Source organism: Pteropus medius, unplaced genomic scaffold (genome assembly GCF_902729225.1).
Source record: "Pteropus medius unplaced genomic scaffold, Ma_sr-lr_union100, whole genome shotgun sequence".
In the NCBI taxonomy this organism is placed as follows: Eukaryota; Metazoa; Chordata; class Mammalia; order Chiroptera; family Pteropodidae; genus Pteropus; species Pteropus medius.
The window spans coordinates 3,301,949-3,320,706 of record NW_024342473.1 but is presented as its reverse complement, the minus strand read 5'-3'; the positions used below and the strand labels follow the sequence as shown (position 1 = coordinate 3,320,706).

The window sequence follows — 18,758 nt, the reverse complement described above, 5'->3', positions numbered from 1 at the left end:
ATGATTTTTTTAAAATACCCACTGCATACAAAAAAAGTAAACAGTTTTATTAGCTGAAAGACCTTAACTTATTCAGTGCCTTTTCTAATTAAAATTGGTGAAAATGGTAAAAAAGTAAGCTAAAGTCATTCTTTAATTTGGGACAATATAATAACATTGAGGAAAACAGACATATGAACATTTTTAAGGTTTTTTTTTTTTCTTTTTCCTCTATTTTTTGTAAGAGCATTAACACTTGCGTTTTATGCATTTTTATATCCTACATTATTGAAAACTGTGACTTTTTAAAATTACTTGTCATTACACAAATATTTCCCCATGTGTTTTGATTAAATATTAGCTGTAGATTTAAAACATTTGCAAATTGCACAAATGTATGAACAGGTAATCTCATCACTCAGAAGAGCAAAGGTACCATCAATGAAAGTCAGTGTTGAGCAATTAAGGTAGTTACAAAGTCAGGGCTTATATTTCATAATCAATTTAGGAATATAATGGAACCATGCCCTAGTGCAATTTCATGCCCAGTATAGTTATTTATAATGAGATCACGTCTTTGGATAACGATTGTATTAAAACACTGTGAATGTTTAATAAATGTTTTATTGTACTTAACAATACTAATTTGCTAGAATACAGGAGCACAACAAGGGGAAGTCAAAGGCCACATGAAAGTAATTTTAAGCGTCACATAATTGACATATTCAGCACAAAAAATGCAAGTGAAACCCCACATATCTTTTTGTTTTCACAATCACTTAATTTGTATGACATATCATAATCTTCATGCAAAAAGCGATCATTACAAACACAGGACACTCAAGTTAAAAGACAGCCAACCACATAGCAGTAAGCAAGAGAATTTGTCATGCATAAAAAAGTCACAGAAAAGGAAAGGGAAAAAAGACTGCAAGTCATGTGATTTCAGTAATATAAAAAGTAAAGAAGCAGGCATTAATTCTAAGCACACTTCATAGGGAAAGATTGTTAAACATTTTTGAGAACGATTTCTAAGTATTCAGCAATTACTGTGCATTATGTTTATAATTCATAACTATACCTAATATCATAACCCACAAAGAATGAAAAACATTCCAGAAAACTGAAAAACATAAGATATAATACAGTTATGGTTCATCACCTCAGACAGACAGCCTTGAAAAATAGCAAGAAGTGGCAAAGATCAAAAGATTGGAAATGGAGAAATTGATTATGGGACCTGTTGACTACTCAGTTGTAAGGTCATGGTTTCAAGGTCATTTCAAATACAGACAGAGGAGCTGTACACAGTAATTTAAATGAAATACATTTATAATCACTCTTGAAAGTAATCATTCCATTAAGAGAAAATCTAAATGAAAGCAATAGTTTATGTTAATTGGCACTTAGTTACAAGTTCACAGAAATCTACATTTCTTTAATATAACCCTGTTTGAATGCAAAAAGAATCCTCAGTTCATGCAACAAAGTCGCTATATTTCTGAAAAATAGAAATACTTTTAACTTAAATTTTTAAATTGATATTATCAGAGTTATATTTGAAATATTTCCAATTTTAAAATGTAAAATATCAGACTTTGAAAATTGTATTTTCAAGCTTTTTATTTTTCTGTAATTACCTAAAGCAGTATAGGAATAGAATTCAACAAATATATTTTCTTGCTCTTTTATTTTCAAGGACTTTACATAGAAGTTTGGTTTTTGGATTTATTTACTTGTTAACAACACAGATTAAGTACAGTGGTAATTGTTTATTACTGCCAAACCATTATCTACTTTCACATTTCAGTTAAATTACTGAATTTGCTTAATTCTTGGCTGTATTAAGAAATCACTAATGTGAATTCAATTTTTTTTTTTGCTGAATCATCACTTCACTAATATTTGGAGACATATAAAATCTACCACAATTAAATTAAGTCACACTCTTCATTTTGTGCAGGGCTTTTTAAGATATCTCTCTTGGAGAATTCAGATGGAAGTGTCCCCAAGTGTACCCAAGACAATTTACATGACCTCTTCAGGAAATCCTTCAGGTTCTACAACCATGAGCCAGTAGTTTTACGTACTTTGCACACACGCAGAATTGCTAGTTCTTGGTCTACGTGAAATGTGACAGTAAGAGAATTTTTATTAAAACATAATCTTCCACTTGTTTGAATGTGGGACATAGTTCTCTGCTGCGTTTTGACTCTCAGTTTGAGCAAGAAGAGAAGCCATGTAAATAATACTGTATATTCTATGCAAATTTTTCCATGGAGAAAATGGTTGAACTAGCTTTTTGCTACATATTTATTATCACCTTCTCTACTCAGGAAGCTGCATATCTCTTGACTTATGTGGGATAATGATTACATACATCTACTACATGGGACATCTTTCACTATAGTAAATCTAAAGGGTTAGAAACAGATACAGATAATGTTTCAGCATCATAAATAGATGGAGACATCATTATCCTAGAGAAGAATTAAGTAGAATTCTTTCAACTAAAGAATTTCATTCACTGAAAACTAAATAAAACATTATTATTAGATGATATTAAATTGTTCCCACAGTATGGGTTCCAACAATATTTGTGATTTCAGCCTAACTGGGTTATCTTAATAATTTTTTACACATCTGATTTTTGTAAATTCCTTGGGAAGAAGAGAGGTAATTACAATTTTTGATGAAATTGACTTAAAAAAGAAAGAAAACATTTTTTTTTTATATCCAATGCCTAAAGGCACTGAGAATAATATCTGAGATATTTATATATGGTTTATATAATTGCAAATTGGGAAAGTCAATATTGATTTCTCTGAGGAAGCCTCAAGAAAGTAAATCTATACCAGTAGATTACAGAAACAGATCCCTACAGGATCACAAGATTCCTTATTCCCAGGCTGGAGACAAAATAGCCCATTGCCTTGAACTTTCTCCTTTCTAGGATATCGGAAACTCTGGTTCATTTTTCTCCTTCATTCTAAACTGTTATAATTGATTGAATTATTGACATTAAAATTTTAAATAGAAGGAAAATATTGTAAGAGTTAATTATTAATTTTCTTATGACTATTAGGCAAGCACATTTTAGCTTGCCTAATAGTCAAGCTAATAGTTTAATAGTTTAGCGGCCTAATAGTTTAGCGGCCACAAATTCTTGCAAGTTGATCAACATGAATTTTCCAAAGGGTAAGACATTTATCCTTCAACAGAAATAACAATCATTAACAACATTTCAACTCCAGCTTACGTCTGTTTTAACTACAAATAGTGCATTTTCAATACCAGCAGTTTAAACGGGTATCTTACAGCACCAAGATATAAAGCAAGAGAATCTTCTAAAACCTGAATGTAGAAGTGATTTATTCTACCTTGAAACTCTATGGGGTCTGTGCTCCTTGAAGAACGCACACATAACTCTCATTAGAGTTAATAGGAAAGTAGACCTCATGTCATTTTGAAAGGGAGTGAGAGTAATTACTATATTTTATATCTCCTATAGGCAATAAATAGATTCAGTGGTGAAACAACAGGACCAAGGAAGGTAAAGGGAACTCTAATCATGAACTTTTAACTCATTTAAATCCAAAATAGTTCTTTTGCAATTAACATAAGCATGATTCAAAGTATCAGCCTTTAAAAAGGACATTCTTATATTTCAGAATCTGACCATGAGCCTTTATTTTTTAAAAAAGGAATAAAAATATCAGCATTTCTCCATAGTTAACTGGAGAATAATTATGAGCTTCAAAATAATTACTAACCAGCCATATTAATGCTGCTTTTTATCATTCCCTTTGATGAAGGGTAACATACTTTAGGTCTCAAATACATTAGAACAGATTATACATTCCTTCATTATGGGTTCAATTCAGCAGAAATTATCTGTACTCTGTGTCACACATATCTTCAAAAGGCAAGTAGGTTGAAGATATTATTAGCTCCTGACTTAGAAAGTTGGCCATGAGAAATATGTCTGTTCTTAACAGAACACGTCTTTGAAATTTTTACGATTATTTAGAGCTCCAGGCTCCAGTGAATCCCATCTTGATAGATAGAAATCTCTAGTAATGACCTTGCTCTCCTCTTTCCTCACACTCTTTACCAAGCACCCTTTGAGATAAACTGACTCTGAAGAATTCCTCAGAATGGGAGAATTTAAGGATGTGGCCATTATTGTTCTGGAACAATTGAAAACAGGCTAAATCTTTTCATGGAAGTTTTTAGGAGAAATTATAGTTTATAAAACTAGCATCAAGGATGGAAAAAAACCTAACTATATCTGCTTCATATGGAGGACAATGTCAGAATTCAATAGATTTTAAATAAAAATTGCAATATGTTGCCATATTTTTTTTTCCAAACTGATGAACATTAAAATGCAATGACTTTAAGAAATTAGACATCCCAGCAGTTGGTGTCATTGTAAAACTATTAAATTTTTCCCATTGAAATTTAGTCGATTTTATATAACTGTAATATATACCTCTTGAGAATATAGAAATGAGTGAAGGTGAATGATTTAGAATAATATTTATTATTTTGGTACTACTGTATTTAACTAAAAGTAATCACAATTCTTAAACTATGGATTAAATGAACGGATATGAAGAAATCAAAGATGAAAAGCAATTTTCTTTCTTGAGATTTTTTTTCTATTAAAAAGATAACATTTTGAAGTAATGTCATAAATCTGCATCATAATAGAATGTAAAAAAATAGTGCAAATTGCTGCAATGAGATATTGAAAATAAACTTTGGAACAACTGACAGTTTCAAAGGAATCCATGTCTTTGCAAATTTTGATGGCACTACTATGTCATTTATGATGTTTGAGTATCTTTCATGTGAGCTGCATGCTTAGGGTAGCGGTTCATATGTATACATGCTATGGAAGAGACCAGCTTCTAAGAGTATGAAAGCAGCAGGCATGCTCTATCTTGTGTTGAAAGAAACAATCCACATGAACACTAACATATTCCCTCAGTTCTTCAGAAGCAGAGCACAGTTTAAAACATGACTTTTGAGAAAAAGAGAATCTGATGTTAAAACAGGGAAAGATAGAAAGGGAAATCACTTCAGGCCAAGTATTTTGAGAAGAGCTTATTTATAATTATAATAAAGAAAATTCTTTTCTTTATAAAATTACTTTGATTAACAACACTTTGAAGTCAAAAGCAATCCTATCTAGAATATAAATGATAGAATCTGGAGGAAAAAAATTATGTAAATAAAAAGTAAGTAGACTAGGCTACTTACTACTTGCTAATCTGAGCATCATCAAATTTGCACAAGCTTATTACTTCTTTAACACTATATTTGTTTGATTTTTTAAAATGCTGATGCATTTATTGCTGATGCACTATTTTTATAGCATGGAGAATGTCAGAATAATGTTGTTGTTTTTTTTTATTTTCTCATCTGGGGCAATGTGACTATGTGTTCCATAAACTCTTTTATACTTTGTGAAGACATACTCACTGTGGCTTTTCACACATTACTCCAAGATGCACCTGCATTATGGTTAGGATAAAAGTGCCACTGGATGCTCAGAGATGTATCAGCAAGGCTTGAGGACTGGGATAACATCAATAGTCCAACTTCCTTGGTATGGCTGCAGTATTCAGTCATCCAACCACTCAACAAATATATATTATGAAAGGTGCTCAGGATACATGGTGAGGAAAACAGGCAAGACCCTTACCCTCATGTAGATTAGCTTTTTTCAGAGAAAGAGATATTAAGCAAATAATCACACACATAAACATGTACCTACAAATTGTGTTAAGAAAGAATCTTGGTGATGAGAGATTTATACAAGGGGACAAGCTGAGCTTAGGAAGTCTTCATTAAATAAGTGCAGTGTGGCCTGAAGATTGAAGAAGTTGATACCAAAGAGGCTGAGGATGGGTAGGTAGAGAGAAGAAAATTCCAGCCAGAAGAATCAGCATGTGAAAAGGTCTTAAAATGAGGAGAAGCCTGGAAGTTAGTGTAGCTCAAATATAGGAACTAGAACAGAGAGTAGTAGTAGCTAGACAGGCATCAATCAGAGCCTACAGTGCATCTTGTCTGAAGCTTTTTGTCTTAGTCTTAAAAGTAATAAGAAGCCATTTAAAGAGATTAAACATACATTGGTAAACTCTGCCCTATCTGAATCTTAAACAAAAAATCAGAAAAAGGCAAAGTCGTTCTAGGAAATATGGCTAAGGATATTTTATACAGAAGTCTGCATTATGTTCTCATCAGATAAGAATAGCCTTATTAGAAGAAATTAAATGATAGAAAAGGATTCTATAATGTCTTAATCTATTTCTGTTTGAAAATAAAATTAAAATCACCATAAAGTAAATCTAAGATTTCAGAACATATGAAATCTTATAAATATTTTTAAAGGTTTTTTTAAAATTTGTATTGAAAGTTAAATTTGCTTTGTCTAAGAATTAGCATACTGAGAATTAATGAGTCATAATTATTCTTACATTTACACAAAGATAGCTATTTCACAAGGCATTTCTATTTGAATATCTCATCCCCAGTGCAGTACAACAAGAATGACCATCATCACATCCACCTCAAAGCCAGTTTTACCTCCCAACACAAGTTTTGCTTACTGAGGTATAACCCCTCCCTGTTTCCAAGCTCTAAATCCCCAAATAATCTTTAACTATTTCTTCTTCCTCTCTCTGGTTTTAGCCAAATTTCATCAATTTTTCAAAAAAAAAAAAAAGAAAGAAAGAAATGTATTTCTATCACTCTCTTCCATTCTTTTTAACCTATTATTTGTCTAGTCTGTGGCCATTATTATTATGTGTCTAACTTACTGTGGTAGCGTCATGGTTGCTTCCACTGCCATCCAGACTCTAGACTGTCTCTCAAACCATTTCGTATACTATAGGTTTTTAAAGTAGTAGATTATAATGGTGGCAAACCCCAAAAGAGAAAGCTTTAAACATAATAAATTATCATCAGCTAAAATGCATACATATTCGACTCTTTTTAAGACTAAAGTTGCAAGCATTCCAACAGAGCAGGAACTCAAAAGCGTATACAACAATCTTGTACTGTGAGTTTTAAAATAGCTATAACAAGACAGATGAAAACTATATTTTAGCACTCTTTTTGATGTTTTAGAAATTCATGAGAAAAAATATTTTTTTATTCAAAATGGAAACAAATCCTTTAAAATATGTTTTTAAATGAAGTTCAGATTATTGTTCATTAAACATCACTTTCATTGTTTCACTACTCTGTTTAGAAGTCTTTACAATCTCTTTATTCTTTATTATTTTAGACTAAATACCCCAAACTGAACCATAAGACCCTCCTTACTCTTTCCAGATTTTATCTCTTCATTCCACTGCTCTCTAAAACACATCTTTCTGAATTCTACCAAACATTTAAGAAGAAATAGTACCCATCTGTCGCAAACTCTTTGAAAAAATAGAATGGAAGAGAGCACTTCCATACTCATTTTACAAGGCCAGCATTACCCTAATACCAAATCCAGACTAGTACACCACATTAAAGAAAAATGAGAGGCCAATATCTCTGAAGGACAGCAAAAATCTACAATAAAATATAAGCAAACGGAATTCAATAATACATTAAAAGGATTATACACTTTGATAAAATGAAATTTATTCCAGGGATACAAGGATGGTTCAACATCCACAAATCAATCAATATGACTCCACATTAACAAAATGAAAGATACAAATCATACCATCATCTCAATAGATGCAAAAAAAAAAAAAAGGATTTGACAAAATTCAACATACTTTTGTGATAAAAAATCTCAACAAACATAGAGAGGGAAAGTATATAACTAACATCATATTCAATTGTGAAATACTGAAAGCTTTTTCTCTAATATCAGCAACAAGGCAAGGATGTCCACTATCACCACTTCTATTCAACATAGCACTGGATCTTATCCAGAGAAATTAGACAAAAAAAGAAAGAAAGAAAATGCATCCAAAAAAGAAAAGTAAAATTGTTTCTATTTGCAGATGAAATAACATTATACATGAAATCCTAAGACTCTATTAAAAAAAATAATAAAATTAATAAACAATTTTAGTAAAGTTGCCTGGTACAATATCAATGTAGAAAAATCAGTTGTGTTTCTATGTACCAACAATATAATATCTGAAAGAAAAATAAAGTAAACAATTCCATACATAATATCATCAAAAAGAATAAAATACTTAGGAATAAATTTAACCAAAGAGGCAAAAGATCTATACACTGAAAACTATAAGACATTAATAAAAGAAATTAAGAGAACACAAATAAATGAAAAGATATTTTATGTTCATGGATTGAAAGAATTAATATTCTTAAAAATTCATATTCTTAATATTCTTAAGTTAAGAATATTAAAATTCATATTCTTACATTCATATTCTTAATATTATTAAGAATATTAAAATTCAAATTCTTAAATTCATATTACCCGAAGCAATCCACACATTCAATGCAATTCCTATTAAAATCCCCAATGACATTTTTCACAAAAATAGAACAAACAATTCTAAAGTTTGTATGGTACCACAAAAGATCCTAAATAGCCCAAGCAATCTTAAGGCAGAAGAACAAAGCTTCCTGATTTTAAATCCTATTACAAAGTTTTAGTAATCAAACCAGTATGGTTTCAGTATAAAAAACAGACACAGATCAAAGGAACATTACAGAGACAAGAATATATAATGGGGAAAGGATAGTCTCTTCAATAAATACTGTTGGGAAAATTGGATAGCTATATGCAAAAGAATAAAAGTGGACTGCTATCTTACACCTTAATCAAAAATCAACTCAAAATGTACTAAAGAATTAAATATAAGTCTTGAAACCAGTAAACTTATAGAAGAAAGCAGTGGTGATAAGGTCCTTGATATTAGCCTTGCAAAGTTTTTATTTTTTATTTGACACCAAAAAAGAAAAAACAACAACAAATGCAAAAATAAACAGATGGGACTACATCAAACTGAAAAGCTTCTGCACAGCAAAGGAAACCATCAATTAAAAAAAAAGGCAACCTATAGAATGGGAGAAAACACTTGCAAACCACCTATCAGAGAAGGGGTTAATATCCAAAATATACAAGGAACATACATACTACTTAATAGCAGAATAATAACAATAACAATAAAATAACCCATTTAAAAATAGGTAAGGGACCTAAATAGACATTTTTTCCAAAGAAGACCTGCAAATGGCCAATAGATTCAGGAAAAAGTGCTCAACATCACTAATCGCTAGGGAAATACAAAATAAAACCAAAATATCACTTCATATTTGTTAGGATGATGATTATCAAAAAACAAGAGATAACAAATATTGGTGAGGATGTGAAGAAAAGGGGACCCTGTGCTCTGTTGGAATCCTTGTGCATAGTCACAATGAAAAACTATCTAGAGGTTCTTCAAGAAATTAAAAATTGAACTTATATGATTCAGCAATTCCACTTCCGGGTATATATACACAGGAAACAAAATTATTATCTCAAAGAGATATCTGTACTCTTGTGTTCATTGTGGCATTATTCACAATAGCAAGGTGTAAAAAAACCGATGTCTGTCAGAGGATGAATGGATGAAGAAAATAAGGTGGAGATAGATTAGATAGATAGATAGATAGATAGATAGATAGATAGATAGATAGATAGATAGATGATAAATAAAGGAATATTATTCAAAATGAAAATCTTTTCATTTGTGGTAACATGGATGGACTTGGAGAGCATTATGCTAAGTGAAATAAGCCAGAGAAACACAAATACAACATGGTATCATGTATATAGAGACTCTTAAAAAAAAAAGTTAAACTTATAGAAACAGAGTAGAAAAATGATTGCCAGGGTCTGGGGATTGGAGAATATAGGGAAAGTTTAGTAAAAAGGGTAAAAATTTTCAGTTATAAGGTAAGGTCTGAGAACCTAATAATATATAAAATGGTGCCTAGAATTGAAATTTTCTATATTGTAGTATACGATTGAAATTTTCTAAGAGAGTAAGACTTAACTGTTTTCACCCAAATAAACAAACAAAAAGTAAAAATGTGAGAAAAAAACAATAAACAAATTACAGCTTTTTCCATTGTGACTCTTGTCACTGTTACACACAAAAAAACTGACCTAATGTCCACATCCTACGTATTTTACCCATAGAGTTGATTGCTTGAAGTTATAATCAATTCACTTTAAAGAGGAGGAAAGAAGGTGGATGAGCATAGGGAATATCTTCTAGAATATGTAAAATTTTTTCACATTGAAAGAAAAGAGTACCAGTGTGTATTTTGGCCTAAACTGTTGTCTTTGGGATATGAAATAGAGGTAGTTCCACATTGTTCAGTAGTAGATAGTGAAAATACTTTAGTTCTCAGACATTACTACATTTTATCTCCATAGGCGAGATAAATGAATTGAATCAGTAACTATTGAGATCTTACTTTCTGAGTGGATTGATTCTATTTTACCACGCAAGCTGAAGTCTGTCCGAGACACAGTTTTGTGTTCTCTCTCACTTGATAGAATAAATGTTAAGCTTACACTAGACAATATAGAAACACTTGTGAATCAAGTGACTATGTACCCAGACTCACCAGACACTAGAGCTAAAAGGTAACCTACTGAGTGACTAGCAAACTCTGTCATTTCATAGATCCTCAAGAAAACAAAAGTAGAGTGTTAACTGATTTTTCCCAGGCCCCAAAGCTCATCTAGATCTCATGTTTCTTATTACTCAATCTAGCTCCAAAAGGAAAGAGTCTCAAAAATAAGAAAAAAAAAAAAAAAAAAAAAAAAGGGAAAGAGTCTCATAGATGTCCTATCCATATAGAAACACTGAGTAAATAGAACAGGATTAGCTTCATGGAGGCAAGGCAGTCTGGAAGGAGGTAGAAAACAGGATCTATTCAAAGGAGAACATCAGATTTGAACATGAGTCTGTTAATTAGTTGCAAGAATGTGGACTTCAAAGTACACTGGGGCCCAGATGGTGAAGCTGTGTTGTAGTGGCCCCCCGCTGTAAACACAGCTGTATGAGATGAGCTCTCTAAATGTCAATTTCTCTGGTGAAAGTGACCAACGTAGTAACAAAAGACCTGGGTTCTACTTTGAGCTCTGCCATTTAAATAGGTGATGCTCTCTATGACATTGTTCAAGTCACTTCATATCTCTGAGTTTTCTTCTTAGCTGTAAAAAGGAAGAGACATATCTTCTAGTCACTTTGAGAGATCATTGTAGGATCAAATGAGATGGTGTTTTGTAAATGCATTGAAAAGGGGCTTCACACATAATGTGAAAGGTTTGTATTTTGGCATTAGGTGAGTTGGAAATAGTGGGGACTACTAATTACAAAAGTCATTGCAATGACACAAAGAACTGGCTGCAAGTACTCGAATTAAAAGTATTTATATTATTCTAAAGTAAAAAGTCCAAATGTATTAACTTTTTAAAATTAAAATCCTCTTGCTTCCTTATGTTCCTATTAAGAACACAGAATCTAGGATCAGATATCCTGATGTTTCTTCCTGGCTTCACTATCCTACCTGCTGTCTGACTTTTGGCAAGTTACTTGGCCCTTAATTTATCCATCTGTAAATTGCAGATAGAAATAATACCAAGTTCATAACCTTATTTAAGAGATTAAAGGTGATTATATAAGTATAGCTCTTGAAACAGTGTCTGGCATATTTTAAGGACACAATAAATATTAAGAATTATTATTAAAACACAGTAAATGAAACATTAAAAAACTAGATTAACTGATATTAGAGCAATTGGAGAAGAAAAATACGTATTTTGTGGTGTCTTTTAAAAAGTGAAGATTTCAAATATATTTAATAAAACCTTTACCCACTTAATATTTACTCATTATAGGTTTGAAATTGACTACCAGCAAATGAAGATTAAAAAAAAACAAAAAAACACACTTTTTCTTTTGTGGCAAAATGTCAGGTCTGAGTTTACAGCATTTGAAAAAAAGTGCAGAAAATTTAAAAGCAAAATGTCATAGCAATTCTTTTCTTCCATTGTAATAATACTCACTAAGGGGAGAGTTGACAGGTTTGAGACAAGCTAGCATTCATTTCTAATACTTTTTCTAGTTAAAATGACATTTTTTTTTGTGGAAAGGTAAAAATGATATTCTAAATTAAAATTATGCTTTTAAATTATTTGAATAATGTATTTTTGCTAATTCTATTACTCACCACCTTCGATATGCTAGCTTTATTTTCATAATTTGAGTGCTGTTTAAAAGGTGTCTTTGTTTACTAGCACTGTAAGAAGCAATTACTTGGGGGTGACCCCACTCACAATGCACTTTTAGGCAGCTCAGTTTAAAAACAATTGCAATAGGAAACATGGCCACTGAAAGCCATGTTTTATCTTGTGTATGAAATGTGTTTTGAGAAACCCATGAGCAAAATTAAGGGATTTGATCTTCAAATATAAACATGCCATCTTAAAGAGGCTTACCACTCAAGTATTTAATGGTTGCTGGATTACAAGAATCAATATGGAATAAGAGGCCCAATGCTTTATTGATTTTTTCCTTCCCTGCATTTTTGTTCTTCCCTTTAAGCTATTAAAATGCCTGAAATCAAGCTACTTTTTGTGAAATAGTCCAGAATAATAATATTTATCAAAGATAACATATTTAATACTAATATTTGCTATTGGCTTTGAAGAAAAAAATCTTTACCAATATAAATAGAAATGTTTTTACATTAAATCTCCAGTATTTTTACAACAAAAGCACTTTACTCCAAAAAATATAGAAATCACATTTAATTTTGTGAAATATTTCACATTTAAATAAACAACCATGTCCTCAATATCACAGCATTTTTATTTCAATACAGCAAGCTAGAAACTATTAAATTTTAAGGCAATAAAAAATGTGCAATTGACTTTAGGCAAGATATGTATTTCAAAAATTTGCACATGAATCAATGTTTATACATTTTAAACACACTAAGAGAGCCTGCAATGTTGGCACCCTGTAGTGAATTATTTGGATAAATCTCACTCATAAGAGAATAATTATCCCAATATGTGTTTTCTAAGTTACTATTCCTATGTATTTTCCTTCTGAATATGGTAAATCTGTATTTATTTAGAATTACAACTCGCCTCTTCTGATACATGTTAAGAAATTGTACCTAATGTTTTAATTGCATATACTTGCTTCTTTTATCCTTTGTGATTCACCTAAAGATAACTTTTCACTGAGAATGAATGATTTTCAACATTATTTTGTTGAAATGTAGTAGAAATTTGTTTCTGCAGGCAGCTTCATTATTCTAGACATTACTTCTTAAGAAGGGCAGTAAGAAAACTCATAAGAGAACAGAAACCTAAAAAAGACTTAAATGATTCAGTATAAAGAAAAAAAAAAAGGAAGAAAACTGAGTAGATAAAGATATTCAGGATAATTTCAATGTACAAAATTCACAGCAGGAATAATTTCTCCACATTGACCTGCTCGTGTATTAGAAAGTATTTTTCAGAATTAATCCCTGTAAGAAAATCCATAAAATTGAATTCTCTAGATTGTGCTTCTCCAACATGAGTGTGCATAAAAAAGTACCTCGAGAACTTATTAAAAATAACAATTTCTACCTCCTTTTCCCCCTGACATTACTCAGGGTCAGCCTAGATTTTAGCGATTTAATGATGAATGAGGTCTTTTAAGTATACTTTGTGGAAAACTTGGGATCTAGACTATTTTTCTACTTTGGAGATCTTGACTCTTTCTTTATTTTAAATTTTACCAGGGAGTAAAATGAAAAGCTGTACATAAATACATGAAATTGACCACACTGTGCATATGCTTAGCTATGATACACATCAGCTAGAAATGTTTATGTGACTGCAAGCTCAACTTAAATGGTTACTCCTCATTGAGAAGACAATGCCCAGAAAAAAGCAGCATCTTATTCTCAAATAATGCTTTATTTTGTGAGAATACTTTAGGTAGATGATAGATAGATAAATAGACAGGTAAAAAGATATACACACACACACACACACACACACACACACACGGTACAAATATATCATATATAAAAACCCATGTACATACACATGTATAATATATACATATATGTGCCATTAAAAGTATTAAGTAGCTTTATTCCTTTGCTTTCATATTTAGAAATATAGTCAAGAAATCATCTTTATCTCAAAATATTTCATACCATATTGGTTTCAAATTTAATACTATTTCAGATTCTTTGTGGTTCACATATTACCAAGAATGCTTACCTTACTATCTTATATAATAATGTCATATCAGGCTTTAGTAAAACTACGGCTGGCAGAAAGAAAGAAATCATTTTTGGGCAAAGCAATGAGCCCAAATCTGAAGCATTTCAGATCATACTTTTAGGAAAACTAAAGAATATAATGTAAGGAAGATGCAAAATTTATCAAAAAAAAAAAAAAAGAAATCCCAGGGGGATAACTGTTCAAGAGTGAGAGAAATTTGCTCCCTAGAACATAACGAAATAAACAGAAATATAAAAATATGATAAGAACATAGTACAGTGATCCAAGGGTGGTGGCACCATCTGTGGCCTGGGAAACAGGAATTTTTGGCCCCCTGCCTAGTGCAGGAGCCAGGAAAGCATGAAAGCTTTTGAACCATTATTTTAGTAAGAACTGAAGTCTCATTCTTTTTTGTCTTCAGGCTATGGCTATCCATGTCTCTTCCCATGTTTGTATGCATCTATCACCATGTGTGTAGATGTCACATCTGCCTTTTTGCATACTTCTTTATGTGTGAATGTGTGTAAATTTTTCTGTCTAGTTTAAGCATATGTTTCATTTTTATGGAGTTACATGCTTTTCACTTTTTTTTTGTGCGTAAAGGCTCTGAATGTACGAGACTCTATCCAATTTTGTGTTGCTGCTTGCTTGCATGCTTCACTTTGCTTTGTGTGTGTCTCTCTGACCAGGCATGTTTTTTTCTTTTTTTCCCCCCATCTGCTGTATATATCTCCCTGTGTCTCCATTTGAGTTTCTTTTTTTTCTGCTGAATGTCTTTGACATCCTGTGTCTCATTCTATCTGATTTTTGTGCATTTCTTTCTGTTTGCTTCTCTGTATCAGAGGCTTTACAGTGGATGGCTCTGGATTTGTGTTTTTTTGTTTTTTTTTTTATGGCTGTGTTTCTGTATCTGCATATATCTCTGTGTGTATGCCTCTTACTTGCTTTCTTTTTTGTGCCTCCAGATATGGTGTGTGCGTGCGTGCGTGCGTGCGTGTGTGTGTGTGTGTCTTTCTTGTTTGCTTGCTCCATTTATGTCGGCATCACTAAGTTTGTGTCTCAGTGTGTCCACTTTTCTCTTTATGTCTCTCTGTTGAGCATGCCTGTGGGAGAGTAGGCAGACAAGGGAAGCTCCCATGATATATATCCTCTCTCAGAGCCAGTATGTCAATAAAAAGACTCAAAGAAATTATCTAATCCTTTATTGCCTCCAGACAAGGCTATAGCTAACATATTCCATAGAGAGACACTAATATCCATCTTCCTTACCTACCCCAATACATTCTGTTGACATTCAAGTTTTACACTTAAAACATCTACTCCATGATCTAAATGTCTCGAAGCCTTATTTCCTCAAGTGAAAATGAGGATAAATGTAACTTCTGTAGGATTGGTGTGAAAATTATAGACAGATTATTCCTAGGACATTACCTAGCATATAGTTGATGCTCCATAAATTCTACTACTCTTTTCAGGGCATATTTCTAGGCTTAAAATTTTGTCGCAAAGTTAAATTCTTTGAGGGAAATCTGTTATATGGTCAAACATTTTTAAGAAAGATTATTTCACACAATGTTCTTACCCTTAAAATATATTGCTAGAGGAACATTATAAAACAGACCTCTTCAAAGAAGTATTATGACAACTTTTTGGATGGAAGATATATTAGGACATATATTTCCATGCTTTCAGTGGCCTGTGGCACTAATCTAGTAACTCTAGATTAAACACAACCTTATATCAATTAAAATATAACTCAAAGTGGCATCTAGGGCATTAGAAAATCTACTGCAACCTCTTCATCTGGAGCTGGTGGGAGTACTGAGGCCAGAGAGACTGAGTCTGATGACTTGTCCTAAATTACAGGCAACAACGGCAGATGTGCTACAAAACCCCGCTCCCCTCAGGCTTATAGTCTATGCTGTTTCCAACACATTATGCTACCTACATTATGAATTAAAATTTTTTTTTTCATTTGATGATATCTTTCGAAAAGGTAATTTATTCACAAAGCTAAAAAATCAAATCAATACATATCAAGGTACATTGAAAAGTCTTGGTCCTGTCTCTTCTATCCTTAGCTCCCCTGTTTCTACCTCTTTCTCCCAATCTTATATAGAGAACCATGCTTTGGTTTTGTGATTGTCCTTTCTGTATTCTCTATGCAAATTCAAGGAAATTATTTATATAGACACAATCAATTATAAACTAGATGTATTTTAATTTCTTCTCTTTTTTACATAAAGATAGCATTCTAAATTTACTGCTTTGTCCCTTGCTTTTTTTACTTAATATATATGGAGATCTTAATATATATGGAAGATCTTTATATATCAGTATATGAAAAACTTCCTCATTTTTTTATATAGCTGCATAGTAATTTCAGATTGTTTAAAAAGAAATATAATTAGTCGTGACTACTTATACCAAAGGATGGAAAAATGAAGTGTGGTTGCAAAATATAAAGCTATATTTGAAAAATTCCTATACCAATTTTAATTCATGGGTGGTGAGGAATGATACAAAGAAAAGGGACTAGGAAAATTTGGAGAACACAATAAAAGCTGCCTGGTCACATCTGTTCTCTCTCCTGTTCTTTCAGGGCCTGCATGAGGCATGAAACAGATAGATAAAATACCTACAGTTATTTTATTATTTACTCCCAGTAGCAAAAGTCCATAAAATACAAACGTTCATAAAATAGAAGCTGTTATGAGGAAGTGAACTTTTTTGAAAACATGCAGTGCTCGTATCTATCATTTTAAATTTTCAGTTTACCAAGACACACACACACACTCTCTGAAACACACACACATACACACCACACACATGCATGCACAAACTCAGTTTTTACTTACAATATATTTTTTATAGTTTTATACTAAAACAGTATCTTGCTAAGGTCTTTTCTTTTTTTTTACTATAATTCCATTTCCCATTGCCTTTACTACAATCCAATTAAGTTGCTTATCTATATTATTATAGGGAATTAACACTAGAGTGCCTATGAGCCTGTCAAGAATGTCTTAGGAGTTATATGTACTTTATTTTATTGAGCTTTTCCAATATCATATCTTCCTCAATCGCCCCACGGCAATACAATTCGATTTCATATCTAATTTGCATCGCTCCTCCCTATCCACAATATACAGTAGACAAAGATAACTAAAAACTTCAGAAGCATGTGACAGTAGGATTGCTTTTGTGGGGCTCATGAAGCCAGTTGCAATAATAGTAACTTGTAGGAGCAAAGAGAAGCAGATTTATCTACTCCATCTTGCCTATTGCTTAGCGAAATCACAAACTTCTCTTAAATCTCATATCAAGTAAAGTCTAATAAAACAAATGATGTTACATTCTTTTTCCATACAACATTGCCCAGGTTTCAGCTAATAGATTATGACCGTACCAAAAGCATGGGTGCTGAATCTACTTTATGCTTAAAAATTATTTCATGTTTTTCAAACACTTCAACATATATTGCTTCACTATATTCTCCTAAGCACCTTGTAAGTTAAGGGTTGATGTTCTTGTTTTACAAATGTAATCCATCTTATACATGTAATCACAGAAAGATTGAAAGTTAACCCCTCCTGTCTAAAGGTACATCACTAACTAGTGGTGGCATTTCTACTGCTTTTGTTGATTCATTGTTTTTCATGGAAATCAACCTAACCTACCCTCAGATCCAGAAATGGACATGTGACTTTGATAACGATGTTGTCATTAAGTAAATTCCAAAATGAGAATGATAAAAAACCAAACTGGAAACTAAAATATTCATTAAAGTTTACCCCCATCCACAGCAGTGAACCAATACGGCCTTCTGCATTTGTTAAAATGAATTAGATAGACCCATATATTCCAGTATTAAAGTTATCTAACATATTATTAAGGAAAAAAGGCAAATTTCAAACGATACTAAAAACATCATTCCGTTTGTATAAAAAAAGGTTTAAAACCACATGTTTAATACATATAGACGTTCCCTAGATGGATATCCAATAAACTATTGTAAATTGTTTTCTCTAGGGAATGGGCATAGTATGTGATATGAGGAAATAGGTTAGAGTTTTACTTTTCTACTTACACTCTCCTCAATGTTTCCTTTTTTTAAATCATAGACATATGTTATTTATATCACTTAAAGTATTATATGGTCATAAATTTTAACTTCCTGTTAAACCTGGAAAAAATCGAGCCAATTCTCTAGGCATACATATAAATATCTGCTTCCCTTAAAGTACTTCTTGCTCTATGGTGCTTTGATTTTATTTGTGCCAAAATCTCTATTGACTCTTTAAATAAATATTTAATTTCTCCAATCAGTTATAATGCTAGTGGGGAGTTTAAACTCTGCAGGGGTAAATGTATTAAATTTTTACCTCATCAGTAACATTCTGGTTGGGTTAGCAAGACTCATGCTATTGTCTTGATTACCAGGGCTCATGACATTGAAAATGCTGATGGGCAATTCCAAAATGTACATGTTTCA

The 18,758-nt window shown here is 31.9% G+C and overlaps 1 protein-coding gene and 1 long non-coding RNA gene across 15 annotated transcripts in view; one reads left to right on the top strand and one right to left on the bottom strand.

The window, feature by feature from the left end:
* The window catches only part of NLGN1 (neuroligin 1), a 957,494-nt gene that overhangs the window by 420,301 nt on the left and 518,435 nt on the right, over nucleotides 1–18,758 (bottom strand). The window lies entirely within an intron of this gene.
* LOC120604400 (uncharacterized) overlaps nucleotides 1–18,758 on the top strand; it is a 149,911-nt gene that overhangs the window by 27,589 nt on the left and 103,564 nt on the right. The window lies entirely within an intron of this gene.